The following is a 20,689-nucleotide window of genomic DNA, read 5'->3' on the forward strand; positions in this document are numbered from 1 at the left end:
CACTATAGATTTGGAAAAGATTACATGGAGACTGAGTATTCTAAGAGAAGATTAAAATTTAAATAATATTGGGTGATTGCCTAAGTGAATTACATGAAATTTGAATAATATTGGGTGATTGCTTGAATGAATTACATGGACTCTGGGGTTAAAAATTTGATATTCGAAGGCACTGTAGAGCCTGGAGAAATTTTGACAGACTGTTTCTGAAAGCAGCTTAGGCTAAGACAGCTTTAAGCAGTTGTTATTTGTTGTCTAACTGTCTGCTCGTGCCTGTGGGATGAACTGTATACATTAACTAATCTTTCAAGGCTTTCATTGCTGCACTACTCTGCACAGCCCCTAGCAAAGTCTCTCTTTGGGAAGCCAATGGCAGGACTCTAATTCCTAGAATTCTTTGCAAATTAACCCTTCTGGGTGAGGCTAAGTTAGATCCTGGAAATAGACCTACTGGAAGGCAGAGAAGAGGCTATTTTTCCGTTTTTTCCAGTCTGTCTCTTTGGGTAACAGCTTCCTTTTGTCTTTAAGCAAGGATAGAGCAGCGAGGTAAGTGTCCTGTTCCTGAATGGATTAGAACACTGTTTTGCTGTTATGCAAACTGGGTGGAGGTGGTCAGGGAGGGACAGCTAAGCAGCCGGGAACTACTCCCTGGTGCCCCATGACTTCTGGCCAGCTCAAGCTCCACTCTGGATCTGAGCTCCTCCCTAGGCCTCTGAGGGAAGTTGCCAGAGCAGCGTGTCAACCTACTCATGAAGAATTTAAAAGACCTCAGGGGTTAACTCATGCAAGCTTCCTGAGGCTCAGAGGCTCAGAAAAGTGGGCTGACCCGGCAGCACGCAGTTCCTAGGAAGTGCGTCCTTGGGAGGGATGTGGTGAAGAATTGCGATAGATCCCAGCTCTGCCGTGTGCTGACTCTGAGATACTGAGCAAGTGGCATAACTTCTCTGTGCCTCTGTTTCCACATTTTCTAAAGAGGGATAAGTGTAACAGTTATTATATAACAATAGCACCTACCTCACGGGATTGTCTGAGGAATAGAAAGGGTAAGGGCGTTGAAGTTCTTAGCTCTGTTCTTGGCACACACGTGGCAGCCATGCAGTGTGTCATTTTAAATGGCCTCTGAGGTCTTCCTAGTTCGAGTCCAGTGTTTGTTTTTGAGATGGAGTCTCGCTCTGTCACCCAGGTTGGAGTGCAGTGGCACAATCTTGGCTCACTACAAGCTCCGCCTCCCGGGTTCATGCCATTCTTCTGCCTCAGCCTCCCCAGTAGCTGGGACTACAGGTGCCCACCACCACACCCAGCTAATTTTTTTTTTTTTTTTTTTTTTGTATTTTTAGTAGAGACGGGGTTTCACCCTGTTAACCAGGATGGTCTCGATCTCCTGACCTCGTGATCTGCCCATCTCGGCCTCCCAAAGTGCTGGGATTACAGGCGTGAGCCATCGTGCCCAGCAAGTTATTTTTACATTTAAACTTTTGCTATTATTAGTGTCTTTTGGTGCAAGGAGTAAGTTAGGAATCAAGTTTTGTTTTTTTTCTGCCAAATGCTTGGTTTCCTTATACTAGTGATTAAAATATCCAAAATTTCTTCATTGTTTAAAATGCTAAACTCTCACATACATAGTTATATCTCTTTTTGTCTCATTGTAACTAATATATCTATTTATTCTGCTTATTCCTCACTGTTTAACTTTTTACTATAGCTACCGTTTTAAAATACATTAAGGAAAATCTCACTACTCTTCTTTTAAATTATTTTCCTGGCCAGGATGTTAGATTGGTGTCCAACCCAACTTAAGGCAGATAATTCTACATTTTGAATAGTTTATTTCCTGTTATTAGCAGGAGGGATAAAAAAGAAAATTGCTTTGGGAAGTAGATAATTTGGCTTTTATTTAGTATTGAAGGCAGCTTTCTGCTGAGGACTTATTCATCAGTGCTTAGTGTCCCCAGGAGTAAGTACTGGGCTTAAATGCTTAGCATCTCAGAGTCAGAAGGATCTTAGAGATCATCTAATCCAGGCTTGTTATTTTCCAGATGAGGAAGTTAAGCTCCAGGAATAAGAAGGAACTTGCCCAAAAATTCATAGTCAAGTAGTGTCACTAGAGCCACACTAAAAGAAAACAACAATGTGAAAAAAGAAAATATTGTTGTTGTTTTTTTTAATGAACATTTCAAAATAAGATTCACAATGATTTTTGTGGTTTCCAAACAAAAACTTTTTTAATTCGTCTATTCCAAATGCATTTTTATAAAGTACCCTCTAGGCACTCTCCTAAGCACTGAAGGTATCAAAACTCCTCGCCTCTTCTCAGAGGAATTAATTACATTGCTCTACAATGCCCTCTTATTCCACTGCTCATTCAGTGGTTAAAACCTGGGTCCGATTATGTTTAAACACTTTGTTTCAAGGTCTGTCTCCCCCAGATGTATTTTAAGCAGAAGTTGTTCCTTATTGTTAAATTTTTTTCTAGAACTTTATACTCTTTCCTTTTCACTTACTTCTCCACTCAGAGATCTTACATTCTCCATTTATTTACCATCTTAATCCTAATGAAGTTCCACAATTCTGTGGAAAGTTCCTTTCCCATTCTTGTCATCTTTTCCATGTCCTCTAGCTCTCACAGTCTCAGCCTTCCCACTTGCAGCGTGAAAAGCTGGCCCAGCCGTTGTGGAAGGTTTTGCACAGAGGTAGTGCTTTGGTTGTTTGACACCTTCCCATCACTTGTGTGTAGTCTCTTGTCCAGAGACACAGCTTTGGTTGTTTGACACCCTTCACATTGCTGGTACGTCTGAGTGCCTGCTTAGCTCTTTGTGGTAAAGTATCTTTCTCTTGACCTTCCTGAGAAGCAGTGACTATGCTAAACACTCCAGCATGTTAGTAGGCTCCTTTTCCCAAAACGTTTACTTAGTAGCCAAGTCCACTGCAGGAAAAAAACACATTTACAAATGCTAATGGGATACCTAATGCTTGTGCTTGGGCCACTGCCAGGCACATGAGACTAGCCTGGAGGTTGCTGACTCAATAGTGTTTTTGGTTCACTAGCACCAGTGTGGTCAGAACATGGTCAGGCTATTAGCGGCACATTCAGAAACAATCATTCAAGAAGGAGGAAGAGGTTGAGCAAGCCCACTTCCTGTCCACAGGTGGGAAAGGAGGTAACTGAGTGCTTGGCACTTTGCAGACTGGGAGGATTTGGTGCTGGGCTGTATGTTCCAGACCAGCTATTTTTAATACTACATTCTTAGGCAGGAATGTAGTTGAAGCAAGTAGAACATTTCATTCTCATGCACATCTCACTTCCCTCTGCCCTGTGGCGTGCCTCTTCCCTGTGGCATGTGCACAACTCTTAGAAGCCTGTAGGTCCACAGATTCCAGATCTGAGAAGTGACTTTGCGAGATCATCTAACCCCATCACAGATGAGGGACCTGAGAAACAGGGAGGTGATATGACCTGTAAACCAGAAGCAGAGTCAGAGCCAAGACCTAGGTACCCCCAATCTTCATGCGTTTTGTATATTTACTGCATAATGTTCTCAAGTTCCCTGAAGCTTTTCCCATGGAAGAGTCTAGGCTACAGGAAGTGGTATTGCACGTTGGTTTTGAGCCTAGGTGTAACATGAGCTTGAGTTGAATTTCTGTTTGACCTCATTAGAGACGAGGTCTTGTTTCTTCAACTCTAGAACAATCATTCTTAGGACATCTAAAGACTGTCTTGAGGATGAGCATGTGAAACACTTAGTACGATCCTTTGCTCATCGTCAGGGCTCATAAGCACCAGGAGGCAAGCCCTGACAATAAGCAAAAAATCACACTCGTTTCCACGCTCACAGCTACATTACAGAAGACCAAAAGCCCCATATCTACATATGTAGGGTGAAATATTTCATTTTCATTGACTTACAATGACATAGACTTTCTTGTGTTCTCATTTCAAGGACATTGGCAAATGGGAAATGACCCTGAAGTGAACAAAGAGGCTGGTGAGGGATTGAGCAAACTTTGTCTGAGGAGCAGCTGTGAGTTCTGGGGCTCTTCAGAACAAAGAAGGGAATGTTCAGGAGAGCATGACTGGTGTCTTCAGAGACATAAAGGGTTAGCACAGAGAAGAGAGATGAAACTGCATTTCTATGGTTTTGTAAAAGTGTTTTATACTTTTAGGTGACAGTTATTCTTTGTCTGGTTCGAACTGAGGAACTCAATACTGAGAACACAAAGAGTAAACAAACCCAGACCTGAGGTTAACAACTCATAGTCTCAACAAATAATAGGTTAACAAATATGGAAGATTCAATAGGCTCATGGTGACAAGGCGACAATGTTCTTTTTCTAGTGAGAGAAGGTTGATTCAGTAAGACCTGATGTGTCAAGGAGAGTGCTGATGAGCTCAGGCTTCTGTGGGCCTGAGAGTCGGGGGAAGGAGAGAACAGCTGGCATTTTGTTTTCTCACCAAAGACAAGAGAATAGCAGTGCTCTAACCCAAGCTTGTCTGTGCAGTGACCTTCTTTTCTCAAGTGTACCCTGATGAGAAGCACTCAGGGACCTTGACTGCACCAAGGTGCAGAAGAATTTTGCAAGAGATTCACATAAAATATAACTCTCTGTTCTCCTCCTCTTCCTCTTCTTTCTTCTCCTTCTTTTTCTCTCCCTTTCCCCCTACTTCTCTTCTATGTTTCTTTCCTTAAAATGTCAACCATCATTACGTTGAGCTTAATTTTTCTCACTTTCCCCCAGTGATTTCCCTCAGGGTTTACAAAAAGTAGTGGCCCTAAATATTCCTAGATCCAAAGCAGCTTTTCTCTGGCTCTAACTTGTTAAGTGGAAGTCATGGTTTGAAGTAAATCACCCCAATTTTGACGCCTACATGGGGTAGGCTCAGTGCAAGGGCAACAGAGGCACTGTTTTTTCCTGTGTGTGGGCTGTCATTAAAATTCTCTCAATGCCTTCATCAGAGACAGATTTGTTTCTGATCTCCAAGGACATTTGGGCTTTAACTACAACTTGTGCTTAATGCATGAGTTGAAACTCTTAATCAAGTTCTAGAAGAAAAATCAAAGGCTTTTACAGAAGAAATCACATGTATTGAAAAACAACTGAAGCATCTGTTTATTAAAAAAACTAAATATCTTGTTTGGTTTTTGAACATTAAGGAAGTTGGTATTTGACATGAGAAGGGAAGAATTAGAGAGACAAGAAAGAAGAGGTGGAATAAATTGAAGAGAAGGAGGCAATTTTTGCACTGTGGTAACTGAGAGAGAATTCTGCAGATGTAAGGGACATCTACCAGGTTTACTGGGTAATGCTATTTTGACATTTCTCATGTGCCCATGGTTTCTTCATTTGTAAAGTGAGTACTTTGTGTCAGATGATCCCTGAAGGCTTTAGTAATTGCTAATCAATGCACTTAGATGAGGAGTCAAAATGCTAATTACTTACAAATGTATGATTTTGTGACTGAAAAACTGTTGAGAAGTAATTACAAAAAAATCAAAACCAGTAAGAGTTCAACCTGTGGGCTAGTGATACATTCAACATACAAAATCAATAGCTTTCTCTATGCAAACAGTATCTAGTTATAAAACACAATGAAAGAAGAATGTGACTCAAATAAAAATAATGATTTAAATTAGTTATTTTTATAACTAAGTTACAAAATGTTTTAGATCTATATGAAGAAAGTTCTTGAAGAATACCAAAAAGATACATTAAAATGAGACAAAAATATTTGAAGTAAAATTCTGTTCTTAGGAAGGCTCAATAGTCCACATATCTTTTTTCCTTAAAACCTGTAGTTTCAATTTCATGTCAGTTAAAGAAGCAATGAAATTATTTTAACTTGATAAAGTAATTCAAAAGTTATTTTGTAAGAGTGAATCGTAGAGAGTAGCCATGAATTCTGACAAAGACTGGTAGAAACTACATTCATTAAAAGCACATGGTACTGGCACAGGGAGAGACAGGAAAGTAGAGGAGAATGGAATCCACTGGATGAGCTAGGAATGCCTGGGCATTTGATACGTGGCAAGGTTGGTGTTTGCCCTGCAATGTGTGTGCAGAATGTGCTGTGTGTTCTCTGTAGGATGTTCAGGTGTCCTCCAGAATCAAGATGGGCCTAGCATTTTAAATTCCTTAGAATCCTGCATAATTTTGTTTCTTTACTGTACAGACTCAGATTTCTAAGAGAACGGTGACATGAACCCAGACATGTGCCTTTTGTGTGAGATAGCATATGGCGAGTGACGATATTTCTGCAGGCTCAGGAAATTTATACTTCTGGATGCAGCAAGAAACGGTTTCTATGTCATTGCTGGGAAGACAAGTCTGGCATGACTTTTCAGAACAGCCTTTATCCTAAGGCTGAAAAACTAACAGGAACAGAGAAATAATTAGGTAAACACAAAACAAATGTCTTTTAGGGAAATCAAACATGAACTACATAAAAAGTGATCACTGTGCATATTTTGGCTGCTAGATGAGCAAACACAGAGTAAAAAGTAAGCCAGAAACAATTCTCCCAATACCTATGATAAAGGATGTTAAATATGCACAGAGTTTTGGAAATCAGTAAGTACAGATGAGTGACCCAGCAGAAAAATAGCTAACAAGAAATAAAAATAACCAATGAACATTCAAAAAAAGTTTATTCTCAGAAATAATTTTTACAAGGTATGGTGAGACAAGCGGGAATATTATATTCACTAATATGATTGACAAGGATTAAAACAATTAATAATAATTAGTATTGGTAAGAATATTGATAGTTAAAAGATACTTCCATACATTTCAGGAAGAGGAAAAAAGTGGGTGAACAGTTTCTAAAGTGGGCAATTGGCCAGGTGAGATGGCTCATGCCTTTAATCCCAGCATTTTGGGAGGCTGAGGTGGGTGGATCACGAGGTCAGGATTTTGAGATAAGCCTGGCCAATATAGTGAAACTCCATTTCTACTAAAAATACAAAAAATAGCTGGGTGTGGTGGCATGTGCCTGTAGTCCCAGCTACTCGGGAGGCTGAGGCAGGAGAATCGCTTGAACCTGGGAGGCAGAGGTTGCAGTGAGCTGAGATCACGCCACTGCACTCCAGCCTTGGGTGAAAGAGTGAGACTCCATCTCAAAAATAAATAAATGAATGAATAAAAATAAAACTTGAAATATGCATAGCTTTTGACATTCCATTTCTAGAAATTTTTACAAAGTAGTAGGCATATACATTTTTAAAGATATACGTACAGTCATATAAATATATGAGGCAAATATAGATGAACAAATATTAAATAACCTCTGAGCTAATATTTAAATATGAAAAACATGCAATGGAGCTGGCTATGAAGTATGATCCTGTATTTGAAATTTAAGATAGATATTTACACGATTTATTTGCAAAGGGAGTGAATTAAAATGCTTTGAATGACAAATGGTGGTTATAGTTGAAGGGAGACGCTACGGGGATTTTTTACCTTCATTTTTCTTTTTCTTTTCTTTTTTTTTTTTTTACATTTCTCTATTATTTGGAATTTTGTAATATGTAAGTATTATTTTTTAAAATTGGAAGAATAATAGATTTAGGTGCAAGCAAAGTACAACATTCAAATTCTAGGACTGACTTGGGTTTATTTTTCCACTAACTTTTAACCAACTCTATCTTCCTTTAATGAAGATTCTCTAGGGAGGTTGTAATGAACCAACTGCCATATTGGATCATTCTTTTAAGAAGTCTGAAACATCTAGCCAACTTGCCTCAAAATCTTTTCCAATTACTTTCCTCACCTGTGAAGGACCCTCCTTATTCTATTGCTTTGACAGCTTGACTCTCAGTCCCACCACTTGCCTACAGGCCTCTACGTCACCTTGATACCATTCTCCTACGAGGTGGTTAGAGGACAGCGTCATACCCACGTGTTGAGGAAAACCAGGGCAAGTGTCAGCTGGGAGTTAGGGAGCAGGAGAGGTGGACCCTGCTGTGATGGAGGAGCAGGATCTTGGAGTAGTGAGATGTTGATCTCTGTATAATCTTCACATCACTGCAAGTGCCTCCGACAGAGCCTTAGCCGTCTAACTTTGTCTTCTTGTTTCTTCCCATCAGGTCTTCAAGAACCTCAGCTCTTTAACAATGAGACTCCACGTTTTCCTCACTGCTCTTTTTGCCATCTTCCAGGTACTACCCAGTAAATACCAACACCATCGCCCTTTCTTATTATCATTATTTAGTTTTTTCCTCTCCCTAAATCAACAGTTGGAAGGTTAAGGATTAGGGGGGCTACTCAGAGGTCATCACTACACCTCAAAATAACTTACTAAAAAGGTGAAAGAAATTCCTCTGTAACTGGCTGCTGTGTCTTCATGATGTCAAAAGTCCTGTTAGGTCACTATCTTCGACTCTTCCGCTTTCCCCCAATGAATTGGATGATGTGAGGACCAAATCTATTGACTCACATGATCAGTATAAACTGGGGTAGAGATAAAGATTCTTTTATTTGCCCTGACCAGAGACCTGGTGCCACTCATCACAGTGGTGGCTTGAGTTTGCCTGGACAGGGCTTCCATCTTAAGAGACTGTGAGAGTTGGACCAGGTCATGTGGGGTAGGGGAGCAGGGGGCCTGGAGAGATGGACCAGGCGATAGGTATTGATCGTGCTGCACCCCTGACACATGGACCAACACCTGTTTATTCCCGAGGGAGGAAAGATGATTTGGTCAGTAGTTACATCAACAACAATGGGATCTTATGGGAGATTGAGAGGGTGAAGGGAGGAGAGGCTGAGGGCTTGGAATCAAACCCACTTCATGTTGGCGTTTAGCTGGGAAAGGTGGAGATTTCATTCACATGGTGAGCTCTCTTGCTTTCCTCCTCAGACTTTCGGCTTCATACAAACATCTTTCCATTTTTCAGGCATCACTAGGGCACTCCATTTTGAAAGACCCTGCTACCTTAGAGGTGGGATCTGTCTGAAGCGAGGAACACCGAATTGTGAGCCTTTCAGAGGACCCTGCAGAACTTTCACCGTTTGCTGTAAAATAAGGAGAAGCTGATGGAGAAGCCTGGCAAGGAACATAGGCGCAGGATCTGAAGCGTGGCTCCTTTAGTCCAAATGAGAGCAAACATTACTCAAGTCCACGTAACTGATTATTGTCATTAGGACTGATTAAAGAAAGAGATGTTTCCCATGAAGGGGTAGGCATTAGGTAGGAGAAAATTATAATTAAACTTGTATTATGTTTTAAAGTTTGCAAAGCATTTTATTAACATAACATATTTAATCCTTAAACCCGTTTTGGTTTATGAACTCCGTTTTGCAGATGTAGAAACCAAAACTCAGCTAGGTTAAATAACTTGCCCAAGATCACACAGTCTAAGACTTTTCTTTTCAGTGGTTTGGCAACACTTTATCTGCATGGAAGGGAGAGTGGATATGAAAAAAATTTACTACAGTTTGGGGAGGAGATGTGAGGACAGAGCTGGGCTTGGGACCCCCTGCAGTGGGTGTTGTGCTGAGTAGAAGGAACCTACTGAGGGTACACAGTGCTGGGAACATTGCTGTGTTGGGATGTACAGGTGGAAGGCACACCTCTCCAGAGAGACCACTCAAAGTAGCCAGTCCCACATTCAGATGTAGGCAGAAGTCTGTTGAGAGGTAGGAATTCCAGTTGCAGGTCAGAGGCTTCTGCTGTGAGGCTGGAGTCCTGGGGCAGTTGTGATTATTGTGTGTCTTCCTTGGCCACTTTTCTTGTCCAGGTCTTGGCATCAGCTGTGGTGTCCTGAGCAAGTCTTCCCTCCACTACGAGCATCTGTTTCCTGCTCTGGTGAGGGAGTTAGCTTAGAGATGACCATGGCTTTCTGTAATTTACAATGCAAGTTTGGGGTGGGAGGATGGAGACAGAAACTACTGCAAGGTGCCTGGGAAGGTAGAGGACAAAAAGAAAGATGAGATACACTAACATGCAGCAAAAACCTAAACAATCATATGGAAAAGAAGAGCTTGGCTGACATTGTGATGACTGACAAACAGAACCATTGGTCAGGTCTCAATCAATGAGCAACTACAGAAAGTTCAGCACAGGTTTGCAAATGAACAATGAGTAAGGATATCCAAGTAAAGATACAAACATTAACTTCTCCAATTGTTTTTTCATTGGCACTGGATTCCTATACAATCTGTCTACAGGGATTATTACAGGATTTTGAATATTTTTGGTGCCTATGAACTTGGTTCACAGCATGTTGTCAGAACGGTTTATCTGTCCATCAGGAAAATGGTCTACTATTACCACAAGAGTTTAGAATCAGTAATTTAGAAATAACTCAGTCTCTTACTTATATTTCTTTACTATGAAATGAAAACCTTCTTTGTTCTTCCATATATTTTTCTCAGTATTCACAGATTCACCATCATCTCTCTCCAAATTTTTTGAAAAATCCCAGCTCTAGCCCTCTGTTTTTATTCCCTTTTCTTGCTTCCTTTTTCTTCTTGATTCAAGCACATAGGATTGGTCTAGTGGTAGTAGAACAAACCTCAGGGAGGAGGGGAGGGAAAGGAAACAACCCTAGTGGGAAAAAACCTAGTGGTAACACTGGGTTGTGGATGAAGAAAGAGGAGAGCCTGGGAACACCAAATATAAATGTTATATGTGCGTATTGTCAAATTTATGATAATGTTGTTCACGGTCAATCAGTAGAGTGAGGTAGAAATCTGATTTGCCTCCCCATATTGCCTGACTACTCAGAGAAAATTAATGATTCTGTTAACTTTCATTCATTTATTTTTGTCCACAAACATTTACCTAGCAGTGAACAAAGCAATAAAAAATTCCTACCTTCATGGTATTTATATTATAATACGGAGATAGAAAATAAACACTAGAAACAAGTGATATATTTAATACATTATTTTATGTGCAAAATTTGAGAAAAACATTTCAAAGAAAAAGGATGTAAAGTATGGAGGAGTATATGACAAGATGTCCAGATAGGACCTCATAGAGCAACACATGAGTGATAAAGATCAGTTTTCAATACTCAACTCTGTTTTGTGTAGGTTTTACTTAGGTAATTGTTCTGAATCTGAGGCTATGTTCATTCTTGGGCATCCCTGGGGATTATTGGGTCTCCTAAAATATATAGCCAGATTTTGGAATATATTGATCTGAGGTTCTGCCCCATGCCTGTTGGCCCTATTGGCTTTCATTAGGTAACCCTGTTTTTCCTATCTTTTTATTTATGTATTTCACAGTATTTGTTAATTGACAAGTGAAAAATTGTTTGTATTTATAGTGTACAACATAGCATTCTCTAAATGGAATAGTCAGTCAATCTCAGGGACCACCTTTGAGGAAAACCAGTGGCTCACATATATAACCTCAGCACTTTAGGAGGCCAAGACAGGTGAATTGCTTGAACCAAGGGTTTGAGCCCAGCCTGGGCAATATAGCAAGTATCTGTCTCTACAAAAACTTTTAAAAATTTAAAAATTAGCCGGGCCTTGTGGAATGCACCTGTCATCCCAGCTATTCAAGAGTCTGAGGTGGGAGACCTACTGGACTGCATTCCCAGGAGGTTAAGGCATTCTTAGTCACAGGATGAAGTAGGATAATGGCACAAGATAAGGTCATAAAGACCTTGCTGATAAAACAGGTTGCAGTAAAGAAGCCGGCTAAAACCTACCAAAACCAAGATGGCTGTGAGAGTGACCTCTGGTTGTCTTCACTGCTACACTCCCACCAGCACCATGACAGTTTACAAATGCCGTGGTAACCTCAGGAAGTTACCCTATATGGCCTACAAAGGGGCAGCGTAAATAAACTACCTCTTGTTTAGCATATAATCAAGAAATAACCATAACAACTAGCCCTGAGGGCTGCTCTGTCTGTGGAGTAGCCATTCCTTTATTTCTTTATTTTCCTAATAAACTTGCTTTCACTTTACTCTGGACTCACCCTGAATTCTTTCTTGCGTGAAATCCAAGAATCCTCCCTTGAGGTATGGATCCAGACCCCTTTCCGGTAACATATGAATTCAGAAGTAATTAGGCTTCCCTATTATTTCAAGCTGGCTTCTTTCCCAAAACTTTGTAAGTAACTAGAATTCCCATACATTTCTGGAATGCATGCATGAACTCATTGTGCAACCCTTGCTGACCTCAGGGCACCAAAATGTCTACAGATATATTTATCATGGCCTACGTGGCTAATATGGTCCAAATTACCCTTAAGCTTCTACCTTAAGTTCCATAAATACCCCTAAGGAAAATCCACTGCAGCACGCTTAGTCCTTTCTTGCTGAAGCGCCCTGCTGCACTGTGCTGTAGCGTTCTTTCTATCTAATACGACTTTCATTTTCAAACCTAGTCTGATGATGTTAACCTTGATCTTCTGGCTAAGGTAGTGTTTCTCCTCCAGGGAAGTTCCTTGCTCCACACTGTACTCTTTGGAAGCAAGTCCCTAAGCTTAGGCCATGCTTAAGGTGTGGGGAATTAGACTCCACTTCCTTGAAGTGGTGTATCTACCTAAGTTACTTGCAATGTTTCTGTATGGGAAATTTGTCTCTTCTCCTCATTTATTTATTGAATAACTTATTTACATCGATATGAACATGGATATTATTTTATACTTCAGGTAATAATCCAAGACTATGACACTTTTTTTGCTGTTGCTCAAATATTCCAGCTTTGGCCATCAGGAGCTCTTTCTGTTGACCTTTGTGTTACTTTGACCTATTACCCCCAACATTTTGTTTTTGAGCACTTTGCTAGTTTTTGGAATCCTAGAAAAATGCTTTCACAAAATGGCTAATCTCTTGGTTAATGTGGTGTGTGCTAGGATTTTTCTCTACATAGCTATTGTTTCTCTTGGAAAGTACTAAATAACTTGGGGGAGATACTTTACAATTATGCAAATATCCTATTTCTGCTTAAATTTTCACTCTTTAATGATGGATCTTGCCTGTAGTAATTATTAGTGTGGTCTTTTACTGTTAATTTTCTATTTCCTCATTGCCCCTTCCTTTATTAACCATTCATTAATGAAGAGTTGTCCCTTATTGATTTGGTTATTTGTTCATATCAAATATGACTCTTGGGTATTTATTTTATCCTTTGGGTTATAATTCCAAACTGCATTTTTTGATTAGGTTGGTTCAAGTTTGACCATTGGGAGCTTTTACAGATTTCTTTTGCCTTTATGCTCTCTCTTTTTTTTTTTTTTTGAGCATTGCCTTACTTTCTGACACTACAAGATGTTCCAGGTTTATCTTATATTTTCTCTGCCCCTGTACTGGCATGAATTGGTTCTTTAAGGATTCTGGGTCCATTTACTGAAACATAGTACTCAGAAACCAAGACCTGAGCACCAGGTATACTCATTGCTACCGAGGTGTCACTGTTTCTTGTTAAGAGGTTAGAATTAGGAAACATACATGTGAATATTAATTTATTAATTTATCCACTCACACACACGTGTGTGTGTATATATATGTGTGTATACATTTAAAAAAATTTCATGCTCCACATGAATATCTTCAACTGCAACCCAAAATCACAGTGTTCATTCTGCCTTTCCCATTTCCTTATTTATAACCCTTTTTCTCCAATAGTGAGAAACCTGCCTGTTATTATTTATAATATATTTTCTTAGTTGCTCAACATTAGGATACACATTGTTTTAAAATTGGTAACACAACTGCTGTGAGAAACAAATCTAACAATTGGAATGCAGTGCAGATGAAAGACAATATAAAGCCTTTTCATCTTTGTAGTACTCAATCAAAACAGTCTTTCAAAGTTACTTAAGTCAATTCTTTTCTTCTCCTTCCAGTTTAGTGTGTATATTAGTCTGTTCTCACACTCAGGTATGAAGAAACACCTGAGACTGGGTGATTTATAAAGTATAGAGGTTTAATTGACTCACAGTTCTGTGTGGCGGGGAAGGCTTCAGGAAACTTACAATCATGGCAGAAGGCAAAGGGGAAGCAAGGCACCTTCTTCACAAGGTGTCAGGAAGGAGAAGTGCCAAGGGAGGAAGAGCCCCTTACAAAACCATCAGCTTTTGTGACAATTCACTCATTATCATGAGAACAGCGTGGGGGAAACCACTCCTGTGATTCTATTACCTCCACATATTTGGGTACATTGGGATTATGGGGATTATAATTCAAGGTGAGATTTGGGTGGGGACACAAAGCCTAACCATATTAGTGTGGTTATATGATTAATTTTTTAATACAGTTATATTTATTTGTCACAATCTGCTTTCCATTTTTCTTCCCATCAGGTTACTTTATATATAGTAAAATTCAAAGTTTGTGGTGTTAAGTTCTGAGGGATTTGCATATGCAGAGCTCTGTGTTTATTGCCACACTTCTATATAGAACGTTGCTTTCACTTCCAGTTTCTTTGTATTGGTCTGCTTTCATACTGCTGACACAGACATACCCAAGACTGGGCAATTTTCAAAAGAGACGTTTGTTGGATTTACAGTTCCATGTGGCTGGAGAGGCGTCACAATCATGGCAGAAGGTGAAAGGCATGTCTTACATGGTGGCAGACAAGAGAAGAGAGCTTGTGCAGGGAAACTTCCCTTTTTAAAGTCATCAGATCTCATGAAACTTATTCACTATCAGGAGAACAGCACAAGAAACACCTGCCCCATGATTCAATTACCTCCCACTGGGTCCCTCCTACAACACATGGGAATTCAAGATGATATTTGGGTGGGGACACAGCCAAACCATATCACCCTTTATAGACAAACCCTTTCTATGACACTGAAACCATGACAGCCACTGATCTGGTTTCAGAGCCTACAGTCTTGCATTTAGTGTCATATAAATGGGGTCATGCAATCTGTAGCCTTTATGTCTGGCTTCCTTAATTCAGCAACAGGCCTTTAAGATTCATCCATGTTATTTTATGCATAAATCATTTATTCCTTTTTGTTGCTGCATAGTCTTTCATTACAGGATGTACTAAAGTCAATTCACTGGTCAAGAGACAGTTGTATTGCTTACAATTTGGGGCAATTATTGATAGAACTGCTATAAACACTTGCATACATGTTTTCAGTTTGAACATACATTTTCATTCCTCTATGATAAATACCCATGTGAGGGATTGTTGAGTCATTAGGTAAGTGTATATTTTACTTTACAAGGAACTGCCAAACTGTCTTCCAGAGTAGCCATACTATTTTGCATTCCCATCAGTGGTGATTGAGAGTTCAGTTTGGTACAATAAAGGAAGCTGCTAAGAGAAAAGATTATTAAGAAATTGCTTTTGGACTGTTTCAAAATGGGAGAAATTAAGTTACTGCTGAATATTGGACTTTCCAGTCTAATCAGCAGTCTTCCGCTGTAAAATTTGATCTCATCTATGCTGAAAACAATTCCTTGGGTTCTAAGAAAATGGTCCTAAAGAAATCTTGATATTTGGAAAGGTGCCTTTGGAGAGAAGAAAATAATCACTGCCTCTCTAAATCTTGATCCTCTGTAAATCAATGAGTTGATTTCAGTAATGTCTGAGTTCTGATTCTATGTGTTAATGCCTAAGTACCAAGTTAAATATTTCTGTAGAAGGCCAACTTATTTTCCTAGCTGTTTAATAATCAACCTGGATCCATCGCTTGATACCCAAGAGTCGTTAAGGGTCAAGGATACAACAAGTGAGAACAACGTCTCTGTGAGAGCTGAGTGTGGTAGCTCACTCTTGTAATCCCAGCACTTTGGATGGGAGAAGCCCTTGAAGTCAGTCTGGCAACATAGCGAGATCCTGTCTCTACAAAGAAATTTTAATTAGCCAGGCATGGTGGCGCATGACTGTTGTCCCAGCTCCTAGGGAGGTTAAGGTGGGAGAATCGCTTGAGCCCAGTAGTTTGAGGTTGCAATGAGCCATGATTGTGCCACTGCACTGCAGCCTGGGAGACAAAGTGAGACCCTGTCTTAAAAACGAAAACAAAAATAAAACCTCTGTGACTTTTTAACTTATAGCCAACACACACACACACACACCCCCACACACCCTTCATCCGAAATTCCATAGATTCACAGACATATGAACAGCATACAGGTGTCTTAGAGAATACCCGTGTCGGTGGTTAGAAACTGAAATCTAGGAAAAGAAAGGTCTTATCCAAAATCAATCAGGGAGTTAGTGGTGTGACCAAATCCAGATTCTACATTCTCCTGCCTCTGGTTCAATGGCCTAAAAGTTAAGCATGTTATCAGAAAGAGGATCCACATGGGTGGTGATGCCTTTATTAAGCAGAAGTCAGGGGCTGTGGTTCTCTTGGGCTACCCTGAGGCCCCTCCAGCTGTTGCAGCTACAGCCTACAGCAGTGTTTGTACCGGCTTTTGCACTGTGCAGGCAGGATAGAGCAGCCGTGGGTTTTTTGGTGCCTGCAGACACCACCCATGTGTTCACATTCATGGAATCTATCCTTTCTCTCATATCCTATAAGGGAAGAAGGGGAAAGAAACAAAAAAGTGAAATTATGTTTTAAAAAAGTTACTAGAATTCATCTTGTTTAGCACACGACAGTCCACAGGGCAAAACTGACTCTGCTTCTGTTGGTATGACGTGTGAACTTAGGACAGTTTTTACATCTCTAAATTATTTTTAAAATTCAAAACCAAATTTTTGGTGATACACGAAAATTATATGAAACTCAAATTTCAGTGTCCATAAGTAAAGTTCTAGATGATGACAGCCATGCTCACTTATTTACACATTATCTAGGGCTGCTTTCATTGTACACAGGCAGAGATGAGTTGTTATGACAGAGATCACATGGTCCATAAAGCCCAAAGAATTCATTACCTAGTCCTTTACAGGAAAAGCTCCCTGACTGCTATAGTAGTCTCTTCTGACTGTGCCACAAGGCTAGAAATATAAAATTCACTTCCCTACACATGCTCTCCATAAAAGCTTTCTAAAGTGCCTTCCTTCTTCTTGACAGGGCAAAACTTTACAAGTATTGAGTGCAAATTAGTCAATAAGTATTTAATGAATAGATAACTAGAGTGATGTCCTGAGTATTCTGATTCCTGAATGCGGTGCCTTCCATATTCTGTGAAGTGTGAGTTCTTTCATAGTTTGTGATCCTTTCAATGCCAAAGCCAAGACATGGAGTAGGCACCTGCCTTCCTGTGCTCCGTGAGCTAGGTTGGAAAGAGAATGACATAATATCCAGGAGGTTGAGCTTAGTCCTATAGAGATCAGGTCTAGAAAGCCAGAGAGAGAATGACCAACAGCCATAAGAAAACAGTGAGTATGAAATGTTTCCGTTAGAGTTTACGTCTCTTAAAGGCATGGCATTGTGATGGAAAGCATATTCAACTAGGATTAGGAATCTTGGTTTCTAATTCCTGATCCATCCACCACAACTATAGTTATTGGCAGCCAGGTTTTGCTATGTGAGTCACAGATGCTCCTAATCTCTCATAAGAAGAGAAGGATACATGTATAGGTACAGGTATATGTTCATATCTGAATCTACAGCCATATCTATAGCTATGTATCTGTCTATCATCTATGTAATCTATCCTCTATCATCTATATTCTGTTAACCATCTGTCTATCTATCTATCTATCTATCTATCTACCTATCTATCTATCTATCTATCTATCTATCTATCTAATCATCTATCTATGTCATCTATCATCAATCATCTATCTATCACAATCAGGCTGTTAGGCTATTCACCAAATAGATCTGGCTATTTTTTTTCTTGACACAAAGTAGGATTGCCTCCCTACCTTTGAGACTTACTTGGGTAACAAATTTTGAGCAGAAGTGATGTGTCCTTTCAGGGCTGAAGCCCTTACCTGCAAGTGTAAGAACCTCAGAGCTCTTTCCTTTGCAGTGGTCAACAGTAGTCAAGGTGGTGGCTGCTCCACCAGGGGGAGCTGAGCAACTACAGTTGAGCAGTGCAGCCCTGTGGCCATGATGCATTTGTACCAGAAGTGGGAATTAAATCTTTGCTCTTTTAGGATACCAAGATTTGAACGTTGTTTTCACCACATCGTTACCTGGCCTGTGCTAACATATGCAGAAGATTGCCAGGAAAATGTGAGACCTCTAGTTAAATTTGAATATCAGATAAACAATGAATAATCTTGTAGTATAAGCTTGTCCCAAGTGTTGCATGGGACATACCCATATTTAAAACTGTTCGTTTTTGTATATAATTTAATAAGTAAATCTATTTTCAGGTACTGTTGAGTATTTGGTAAGAGGGTAATCTTGGGAATCAAACCAACTTAAGCTTGAATCTAGGCTTCACCATATACAATCCTTGTGACTTTGGACAAATGATGCCATTTTTTTAGACTCATAAGACAGGGCTAAAAAATACCTGCCCCAGAAATATTGTTATGAGGAGTACGTGGGAGATAATATGTGAAAACACAACACATCTTTGCTGTGATGTCTGGTAAAGAGAAAGTGGTCAGCATTATTTGTTGTTAGTATTAGTGTTGTTGTTGCCATTGTTTTGATTCACATGGAAATGGTTTGTAAGCTGTGATGCCTACTATTAATGTTATCTATCACAATTGTTAGTTAAGTCTGGTATCTATTGCAACAACTAGATTAAGGTAATCTTGGCAAAAAATTTTAAATTTCTTTAAGCTTCTCTCTCCTGATTTGTAAAATGAAATTTGTTGTACATGCTGTGCTTTTTCTCAGCTATGTGGCTGTTCAGTTACTCCATATTTCAGTGCATCATTGGCTGATGAATTAATTTGGCCCATGTCAGCTCCAAGGGCATCCACCTCATCATCCTCCAGGTGGACTCATAGCTTACCTGAGGCTGTTTGTATTAGACATCCAAGAAGGAGAAACAGAAGGAACAGCAGTCTCATGATGGGAAATGAGTGGTCAGGATTATACGATGACCTCACAGCCCGAAAGTAGCTCTTTCTCCAGTGTACATTAATTGACGAGGACAAGTGATCTGGGAATGAGTTTGAATTCAGTTGGGAAACTAACACAGGAATAGAAAACCAAATATTGCATGTTCTCACTTATAAATGAGAGTTAAGCATTGAGCAGACATGGACAAATATGGGAATTATAGACACTGTGAACTACTAGAGGGTGGAAGGAGGAGTTGGGTTAAAAAATTCCCTCTCTGGTATTATGTTCACTACCAGGGTAATGAGATCCATACTCCAAAGCACAGCATAGTGCAATATTGCCATGTAACAAATCTGTGCATGTACCTACTGTACCTAAAACAAATGGAAATTTTTAAAAATGAACATACAGCAAATAAATGGGCGTTTTTTGAAATATTTTTGGGTAACTAATACTTAAATCCAAGAAGCAGCATTTTATTGCACTTTTGTTTCATTTTAGCCAATTTCTGCATGTGTGTGGCTAAGCACACCATAAGGGCGTGATGCAAAAATGACAAAAGAGATATGCTGAGCTACCTGCAAATGCCTTTCAGAAATAAAATAAAGCATCCCTTAGTGGTGATGCTTCTTCTCAAGAGCAAATGAATCCACTTAAAGTAAATCACTGCAAAATTTAAAAAGAAGAAGAAGAAGAAGGAAGAAGAAGAAGAAGAAGAAGGAAGAAGAAGAAGAAGAAGAAGAAGAACAACAACAACAACAACAACAACAACAACAACAACAACAGTTCAACCAGAGAGAAAAAGCTTGCATTCCTGATTCAAATGTTCAAATTATACATGGGTGTAACCTTAGAATGTTCCATCTATGAACTCGTGATTACAGATCCAAGTCTCCTCCTGTTCAAATAGAAGGGCTTCCGAGTAATTTTGCATTTTCTGGTGGATTTTCATTTCTGCTTATGGCTCTGAGATTTGGTGCCTTTTTTCCCTCAGAATAAATTATTATACAATAGTGATTTTGAGGATTCATCCATTTATTCATCTATCCTCATTCTTTTCATATCCCTGCATCTGTCAGCTTTCCCTTTGGAAATACAAAGAAAACCACCCTTTAAAAAAATTGTGTTTTTTCCATTCTATAAAAAAGTTTATTTTTAATGCCAGACCATGTAAGGGCAGCTATTTTAAAATAGCATTTTGATTAAAATTGAATTTTGAGTTAATGCACGATTACTTTCTGTCAACTGCCTGTTTCCACACATCTATGGATTAAATAAACCAATATTTAATACCATTGGCATTACATTATTTCAAGATCTGAAAGTGCTTCATGAATCATTAAGGATAAGTTAAATTCTTCTTTACAAATTTCAATAGCTTTTGGGGTACAGGGAGTTTTTTGTTACATGGATGGGATTATATAGTGGTGAATTCTGATATTTTAGTACACCGGTCACCTGAGTACAGTACATTTTGCCTAATGTGTAGTTTTGTATCCCTAGCCCTGCCTACCATCTGAGTCTCTAAAATCTATCATATCACTCTGCATGCCTTTTTGTATTCATAGCTTAGCTCCCACTTATAAATGAGAACATATGGTTTTTTGGAAAACCACCCATTTTAGAAGCTAAAAAAGGAGAAGAAATTCTGTAAATGGAAATTACCTTTTTTCCTTTGTCGAGTTCAATTTTTGATTTTTTTTTTTTTTGTTACCCAGTTAAAAGAGATAATTTTAGGCAGACTCTGACCATGTCAAAGTCTTGCATAGATTACAACTAGGTGACCCATTAGCGGCCAAAGGATTTCTTAATCCATGTAGTACAATGCATTCTTATGGTAAAGGAATT

General features: G+C 39.3%; 1 long non-coding RNA gene across 1 annotated transcript; it reads left to right on the top strand.

Annotated features, from left to right (window-relative positions):
• The first annotated feature begins 444 nt into the window (after positions 1-444).
• On the top strand, positions 445-9,171 carry LOC140712286 (uncharacterized). Its single transcript, XR_012093815.1, has 3 exons — positions 445-546; positions 8,082-8,163; positions 8,889-9,171. It is a non-coding gene; the product is annotated as an uncharacterized lncRNA (long non-coding RNA).
• Positions 9,172-20,689: the final 11,518 nt, after the last annotated feature.

Source organism: Chlorocebus sabaeus, chromosome 8 (genome assembly GCF_047675955.1).
Source record: "Chlorocebus sabaeus isolate Y175 chromosome 8, mChlSab1.0.hap1, whole genome shotgun sequence".
Lineage (NCBI taxonomy): Eukaryota > Metazoa > Chordata > Mammalia > Primates > Cercopithecidae > Chlorocebus > Chlorocebus sabaeus.